The 8,822-nt window shown below is 49.5% G+C and overlaps 1 protein-coding gene across 2 annotated transcripts in view; it reads right to left on the reverse strand.

The window, feature by feature from the left end:
• AFAP1L1 (actin filament associated protein 1 like 1) overlaps positions 1–8,822 on the reverse strand; it is a 119,184-nt gene that overhangs the window by 74,385 nt on the left and 35,977 nt on the right. The gene's annotated exons all lie outside the window — the stretch shown is intronic.

Below are 8,822 nucleotides of genomic sequence, written 5' to 3' on the forward strand. Positions count from 1 at the left end.
CCGCAAACCCCACCCTCTCCAGGCTCCACCCCTCAAATCCCCAGGAATTTGCCAGCCTGGAGTTGGCAACCCCATCTCCTTCGCAGCTAACCATCAACCTACCATTATCTGCCCCTTTGACTTCAGCTGACTTCCGCCCTCCCTTCTGCAGAGCAATTGTAATTTTGAGTGGTCTCCAGCCCTCACCTGGAGATTGGCAACAATGGTTCCCCATGAGGGACTGAGTGGTTTGGAGGGTGGAGTCTATGGCATTGTACCTGTCTGAGGTCCCACCCCTCCTCAAACCTCACCCTCTTCAGGCTCCATCCCTCAAATCTCCAGGAATTTCCCATCGGGAGTTGGCAACCCTATCAGGATTGGCCCCAATATGTTTTCTCCCAAAGGGCAAAGTAGGTGACTGGACCAAACTTAGTTGCCTACCAACAGGCACTGAGGGGAAAGTAGGGTTGCCAGCTATAAGGAGGGAAATACCTGGAGTGTTGGGGGGTAGATTCTGTAGAGGGCAGCATTGGGGGGGCGGAAGGACTCAGCAGGTATAATGTCATAAGGTCTACCCTCCAAAGCAGGCATTTTCTCCAGGGGAAACTGATCTCTGTCATCTGGAGATCAATTGTAGCAGTGGGAGATCTCCAGGTCCCACCTGGAGATTGGCAACCCTAGGGGAAAGTCAGCTGCACAGCAGGGGGTTGAAGAGAATGGTTTGATGGGTGCTGGGCCAAGATTGGCAACAATAGTTCCCCAGGAGCAAATAGCTGGGTTGGAGGGTGGAGTCTATGGCACTGTAACCTGTCTGAGGTCCCCATCTCCCCAGGCAGCTTTTAAAACATGATCCTGGGACCTACACACCACCAGACATTCCAACTGCCTTGCGGGGGGGGGAGTATGAGGTGTGGAATGGAGTGAAGTCCAATCAGCTTCCATATGCAAAAGACCTTGAAGGTTCCATATGCAACTGACATTCCAACTGCCTTGCGGGGAGGGGGGTGAGTTTGAGGTGTGGAATGCAGTGAAGTCCAATCAGCTTCCATATGCAAAAGACCTTGAAACGCTGGGCGGGACTGCACAAAGCAGCCAGTCAACCCAGCCAGCGTCTTCTGACTGACAGTTCAAGCGTCCATACACTAAAGGGGCCAAATTTAGAATGTTCATATAGAATGTTCTTACTCAATTATATATAAGGAGAGATAGTTTCTGTAAGCAAAAGCTGGCAAATGAACATTATGAGCTGTTCTGTTCTACTCTTATTCTATTCTTAGAGCTGCAAGCTTTCACTGGTTTAAGCAGCTACAAATTTTGGTTGTCTATCAATAAGGGCTGGGTTCTTTTTTTAAAAGGAACTTTGAGGCACTGAGTCTATGGATTCTAAGCACAGAGGGGGATTCTGGAGGCTGTTTGGGTTCTGATGTATTACTATTGGAAGAAATAGAAAGATATTAATGATATTTTTCCTTGTCATGCTGAGTGGGGTTTATTAATTTATCCTTTATTTTATACCTCCTTCAGTATCTTAGAAAAGCACATATATTGAGGGTTTGGCAACATGTGATTTTATTTCAATATGCAGCCTGAAGCTGTTTACCTTCACTCAGAACTTAAATCCTGTTGACTTCAATAGGAGTGAATTACTCAAGAAAGTGCTCATAACTTCATAGTACTGCACCCTTGCTCAACTGATCAGTTAAAAAGAAGGTTCTTTTATTGGGGTACAAAAGGAACATAAGGAACCCTTCTGTTATTGGCTGACAGACATATATATTGTATAGAGAGCCAGTTTGGTGTTGAGAGCCAGTTTGGTATTGTAGTTAGTAGCGCAGACTCTAATCTGGGAGAAATGGGTTTGATTCCCCACTTCTCCACATGCAGCTGCTGGTGTGACCTTGGGTCAGTCATAAGTTCTTTCAGAGCTGTTCTCTCAAGAGCAGAGCTCAAAACAGCTCTCTCAGCCCCACCTACTTCACAGGGCGTCTGTTGTGGGAAAGTGAAGGGAAAGGAGATTGTAAACTGCTCTGAGACTCCTTCGGGTAGTGAAGGGCGGGGTATAAAATCAGTCTCTTCTTCTCTCTAGAATTGAATTTTCATTGTACTGCCTTTTGCTGAATCAAACTGTTGGCCTATCAAGGTCAGTATTGCCTTCTTTGAATGGCAACCGCTCAGGCTGAGTTCCTTCACATCACATGTTATCTGATTCTTTCATTTGAAGATTTTAGGGACTGAACCTGGTACCTTCTGCATGTAAGGCAGGTGCTGTACCGCTGAGACACAATGCTTCCCCTTGGTAATGAACACATGAAGCTGCATTATACTGAGCTGGCCTGCTGGTATAACAAGATTAGTATTGTGTACTCTGATGGGCAGTGGCTCTCCAGGGTCTCAGGCAGAAGTTGTTCACATCACCTACTGCTGCTTCCTTTTGACTAGAGGTGATGATACACACAAGGGCTGACATGAGGTTCAATAGTGGTGGTGAGAGAAACCTACATGCTCAGTGATTTAAAAGGTTATATTTATTTAATATTCATAGCTATTTCTTATACTATTATATTTGTATTTGGTGGGATGATGCATAGAGCACACTGTGGTCATGTGGCTCTTCTAATTAAAGTTAACTGCAAATGTGGCCCTCCACAAGCCATGGAGTGAGTAAAAGGTAAAGGTTCCCTTGCTCAAAAACCAGTCGAATCCGACTCTAGGGTTGCGGTGCTCATCTCCGTTTCAAAGCCGAAGAGCCAGCGCTGTCCAAAGACATTTCCGTGGTCATGTGGCCGGCATGACTAAACACCAAGGCACATGGAACGCTGTTACCTTCCCACCGAAGTGGTACCTATTTATCTACTTGCAATTTCTTGCTTTCGAACTGCTAGGTTGGCAGGAGCTGGAACTAGAAATGGGAGCTCACTCCATCATGCGGCACCTGAGTCTCGAACTGCTGAACTACTGACCTTCCACAGCCTGCAGTTCAGCGTCTTAACCACTTGAGCCACCGCAGCTCCTATGGAGTAGCACTGGGCTTCCCCCCCCCCCCGAGGGAAGAGGGGCTGGAACTCTCAAGAGGGAAATGAAACTTTCAATCTGTATTCTGAACCTTGCCCTAGAAAAACATAACTTCAAACAGTAACTTTAACTTTCCTCAAACTTGGAAATTCCAAAAGGATGCAATCACGCAGGTGCGTAGAAAGAGAAGAAAGGAAGAGAGAAGACTTCAGCACAGAAAATGATATCAAAGAAGATGACAGCGGGAGGGCCGAGATGTCCTCCTGACCTCAGAGGAGAAGGACCCCTCACGGTGAGTACCAATGGTCGTTCTCCCTCTGAGGTGGAGGACATCTCCATGGGACCTCCCAGAGCAGTGTCCTTTATTTGGGTGGGTCGTCATCTTCTTCCACGGAAACGACTTGCTGAAGAATCCTTCTCCCAAATGCCGCATCCGCAGAAGCAACAGTGTTAATCTTGTAATCACGCACGAAAGTGGAGATGGAAGACCAAGTGGCTGCTTTACAAACTTCCTCCACTGAAGCTGTGTTGGCAAAAGCTGCGTTGGTTGCTGCGCTCCTCAAGGAATGAGCTGTAATGCCACTAGGGACCTCCAGTCCCGATGCCCGGTAAGCTTCCACGATACAGGACTTCAGAGTCGAACTGATGGCAGACCTCGACATCTTCTCTCCCTTGCGCGGCAGAGATATGTTGATGAACAAAGACTCCGTCTTTCTCCAAGCCTCCGTTCTAGCAAGGAAGACCTTGAGTGCTGTTTTAACATCCAAGGTATGCCAAAGGCATTCCTTTGGGTGTTTGGGATGAGGACAAAAAGTAGGCAAACATATTTCCTGCGAAAGATGAAAGGTGGACGCCACCTTAGGCTGGAAAGTCGGGTCCGTCCGGATGACCTTGCTCACAAGGCTCCAAGTTCAGATACTCTCCTAGCTGACATGATAGCAACGAGGAACAGTGTCTTCATCCTCAACCATTTTAGCTCTACCTCCGTGAGAGGTTCGAACGGGGCCTTGGTGAGAGCATTCAATACTATGTTCAACTTCCACGTTGGGAAACGATGTACCTGTGGTGGAGATCTGACTGTTGCACCCTGCAGGAAAAATTGGATGTGCGGGTGTCTGGTAAACTTGAAACCGTCCAATGACGGCAGACCTGTGGACGACTCCATTAACTGTCTGCAAAGAGTCAATGACTTCAGACCCGTGTCCAATCCCTCCTGTAAGAATGCGAGAAGAGAACCTACCAAAGGTGACAACGGATCCACACTCTTGCGCCTACACCATCTCACGAATGCCTTCCATGTGGTGTTATATATACGGACAGTGGACTGACGCCTGGATGCCAATATGGTGTCCAGGACCTGAGGGGAATATCCTCATCTTGCTAGATAGCGCCACTCAATCACCACGTGGTCAAACATAACCAGGCTGGGCCTGGATGCCACACCAGACCCTGAGACAGCATGTCCGGAGAAACTGGTAACGTCAGAGCTGAGAACCACGGCCAACGGCCCGGAGCCACCAGGATGACCTCTGCTTTGAGTTCCCAGACTCTGGGGATGGTTCTGGATATCAGAACAAATGGTGGGAACACATACATCAAGCCCTGAGGCCATGTTGTCATGAGTGCATCCATCGCCTCCGCCTCCTGGTGGAAATATCTGGAGAAGTACCTGGGAATCTTGTGATTCTCTGGAGATGCGAACAAATCCACCAGTGGACGTCCGAGGTGGTGCACCAGTTTGTCGAAGAGTCCTGGGTGGAGCGCCCACTCCCCCTCCTGGATGGTCTCCCTGCTGAGCCAATCCACTTATACGTTCTCGGTCCCTCTTATGTGGTCTGCCCTCAGGGAAGCAACATTCCTCTCCGCCCAGGAAAGAATTTTCATCGCCTCCTTGTGCAGCTGTGAGGATCGGGACCCACCCTGTTTGTTGATATGAGCCTTGGCGGACATGATCCATGCCCCTCCTGGCTAATTAAAGCTGGCCGCAAGGGGTTACGAGACACCCTTAGGGACATTATCAACAGGTCCCTCTTAGAGGACCTTTTCCCAGGGGCTCTCAAGGAAGCGATGATCCGCCCTCTCCTAAAAAAACCCCATCCTTGGACCCGGCCGAATGGGCCAACCATCGGCCGGTCTCCAATCTGCCCTATTTGGGCAAATTAATAGAGAGGGTGGTGGCGATACAGCTGCAGAGCTTTCTGGATGACACGTCCATGCTGGATCCCTTCCAGTCTGGCTTCCGCCCTGGTCATGGGTAAAAGCCTAAGTAAGTAAATAAATAAATGTTGTCCGTCCTCACCAAAACGTGTTGATTGCGCAGATGGGATGCAAAGTGAATCAGGGAGTGATGAATCGCTCTGAGCTCCAGAAGGTTGATAGAAAGCGTCTTTTCGGTTGGAGACCAAATCCCCTGGACTGGAGAGCCCTCTAGCGTCGCCCCCCCCAACCCAGGAGACTGGAATCTGTGAACAGCTCCCTGGTGTGATGGACATAGAAGATCTTGCCAGTCCGTAGATTGTCCATGTCTGTCCACCATCGGAGGCTCTTCTTGACCTTGAGGGGCGCCTGAAGGTTGATGGCAAGCTTCTCCATGATGGAGAGTTGATAGGAGCGGAGAAACACCTGTAGAGGCCTGGTGTGCATACGGGCTCATTGAATAGGAAGAGAAAGAGCATTGCGAGCAGTATCTATCACAGCGCCGAGTTGTTCGACACGTTGCGCAGGTATCAGTGAACTCTTCGCGAGGTTGATCATAAAACCGTGACTCTGCAGGCACTGTAACGTCCTGTCAGTGTTCCGGACAGCTTCTGTCTGAATGTTGGTCCGGACTAGCAGATCGTCTAAATAGGAATGGACGTGGATCCCCTGGCTCTTGAGGTGTACATCAGGATTGATGATTAACTTTGAAAAGAGCCTGGGCACCATAGAGAGACCAAAGGGGAGTGCCCTGTACTGGAAATGGAGATTGCCTATGCAGAAACGAAGAAACCGTTTGTGAGCTGGATGAATGGGCACATGGAGGTACGCCTCCGTGAGATCGATGGAGATAGAGAGTCCGCTACCACCTTCAGAGTCTCCATACGAAAATGTCTTAATTGTATGAATTTGTTTAGGAACTTGAGATCCAAAATCGCTCTCCAGTCTCCATTCCTTTTGGGAACTATGAATAATATGAAGTAAACTCCCTGTACTCTCTTCCCAGGAGAAACTGGTTCGATTGCCTTGATGTCTAGCAGATGTTGTACAGCCTTGGAGATAATGGATCTCTTGTTCTCGGACCTGCTTGCGGGGGTCTCAGGAACCTCTCTGGTGGCTGCCGCAGAAATTCTATGGAATACCCATGGGACACGACCTCCACTGCCCAGGCGTCCGCCTGTGCCTCTGACCAAGTCCTTGCAAAGTGGAGTAGCCGTGCCCCGACCAGAATGGAAGGATAGTCATGCCTGTTTAGGCTTGGTGTCTCTGTCTCCTCTATCATTCCTGTTGAAGGGAAATCTGTGAAAACAGGATGGGAAGGAACTGTTCTTGCCGGATTGCGTGGATGCCTCCCATGGCACCTTTTTGGTGTTGTGACGAAATCTGGGTAAGGAGTGATGGGAACGAAAGGACTGATGATTTCGTCTGTCAGAGCGTCTGAGAGACCTGGGCATGGCCTTCTTCTTATCCCTGGTCTCCACCAGAATTTCATCGAGGGCCTCACCGAACTAACGATCTCCCTGGAATGGATACGCCATCACGATTGACTTGGATGAGGCATCGGCCTGCCATGCCCTTAGCCAAAGAAGTCTCTGAGCTACTGCAGTGGACTGCAGTGGCTTTGGATGCAGTGGCTTTGGATGCAAAGGAAATAATGTCCAGAGTGGCATCTGCCGTAAAAGCGTTAGCTTTGAGGATGCGTGACGCTCCCTCAAGTAAACTGCGATTATTCTCGGGAATGAGTTGGATCAGCTTCCTCACCCAGATTATGGCAGCTCTAGAAGCGATGGATGCTGTGCATGCCGCTCTCACCATCATGGCAACCGCCTCATGGATCCTTCTGAGACTTCTGGTCAGTGGCACCCCTGATATTGCCTGAACCATCCTCAGAAACGAGACCAGACAATTGGATCGCTGCCACAGGACCATTAACAGGCGACACCTGCAATAACTCATTAGCATAATTAGGCAGTGCATACATTTTTTTTGCAAATGTTGGAAATTGCCTATTCACCATGGGCTTGTCCCACCCTGACCTAAGCTGGTGTTCGAAATACTCAGGGAATGGGAAAACCTTTTCTGTATGCTCCTCTGGAGGAAAAAATTCAGAATTACCTCCAGATTTGGACTTAAATTTAGCTCTGGCCGCCTTCTGATACTCTGAAGGTGGCATATCACGTAACTCAAGTGCCTTAATGGCTTTTGTCAAGAAGTACTAATAGTCCTCAACTCTAAAAAAGCGACTGGACTGTTCAGACAGCTTCAATTCCTCTTCCTCCTCCTCAGATAAAAACTCACCCTCTTCCCTGTCCTCTAGGGGAGACGCATTGGATTCCACTTCCTTCCTCCAAGTTTCCTCAACTGGATTTCTGGGAAGGGGGGGGGAGCCTTTTTTGCTGCCTTAGTTGGCCAGCCAGAAGGAGAAGTACCTGGTGGGGAGGGCTCCTGAGGAGTAGGGACCCTGGGCCGAAGCTGAGCCAGCTCTTGCTGGATAGACTGCCGAATCATGGCCATTCAGGTCTGAAGATTGAATGGAAATCCCTTGATCAGGGGACTTACCCCGCTGTGAGCCAGTTGCAGAGTCTTCCTACTGCTGTAAAACGGTCTGGGAGAGGCATGGCTGCCCACCATCTGCCCCCGCGGCTCCTGTAGAGGCTCCTTGGAGGGTACCAAGGCTCGAAGCCGGACCCTCAAAATGGCCACCGGCGGCCCGCAAGCGCACCAAAGGAATGGCAGGCTCTTCATCTGCAAGCTGCGGGTGGCACTTCTGGGTGTGCTGCACCGCCACCGGACCAGCCACCGTCGTCGGAGGCACATGATCGAGTCGCGAAGACCGATCGGCCCCGGTATTGTCACACACTGCCACCGCTGTGGCCAGCGCATGTCCCTCGTCGCCCAAGGAGAACTCCTCGGGAAGTTCCTTCGCTGCCATCACGACTGCCGTGGCTTTTCTCTTCAGGTCTAAGACCCCTTGCAACTTCGCTCCCACCGGAGCAGAATTTAGAAAGAGAAGAGCAGAGGGAAGAAACAGTGAAAGAATTAGAAAGAAGGGCAAGGTAGCCTAGCAATAGAAAAGAGAAAAGGGAAAACGAAAGAGACTACAGCTGAAGCCTAACAAGGATTGCTGCTGCTCCCTACAGAGGCAGGAACAGAACTGAGGATGGGCTATTCCGGAGGTGCCAACAGGAAGGGGAAAAAACTATTTCCTGCCTCCGTAAAGGCATGGTGGGAATAACCCATGGAGATGTCCTCCACCTCAGAGGAAGAACTCATGAACTTCTAAACATTTTTAAAAGAATTTTGTCAAAGAGGTTCTGGAACTCCATTCTAGCCCATTCCCCCAGGAAAAAAAAAGCCCTGGAACCACACATTGCAGTAGTCCTAGAACTAGTTCCTGTGGGGCTAGATAAATGGTTTTTGAGAACAGCCTAACTTACAGAGGAGAGAAGAACCATTTATAAGAAGGGGAGCGGTGGCACAGGGGATTTATCCTCTGGTTAAGACATCTGAGCTGAACAGAACTACTGTCAGTTCTAGCCCCGTGCTGGTGAGAGCTATCAGCCTTGTCCCCAGCTTGCCGTCCATCCAGCGGTTCTAAAGCTTCGGCAAGTGGATAAAATGGGTACCACTCTTTA

Source organism: Gekko japonicus, unplaced genomic scaffold (assembly GCF_001447785.1).
Source record: "Gekko japonicus isolate JY-2015 unplaced genomic scaffold, Gekko_japonicus_V1.1 scaffold222, whole genome shotgun sequence".
NCBI lineage: Eukaryota > Metazoa > Chordata > Lepidosauria > Squamata > Gekkonidae > Gekko > Gekko japonicus.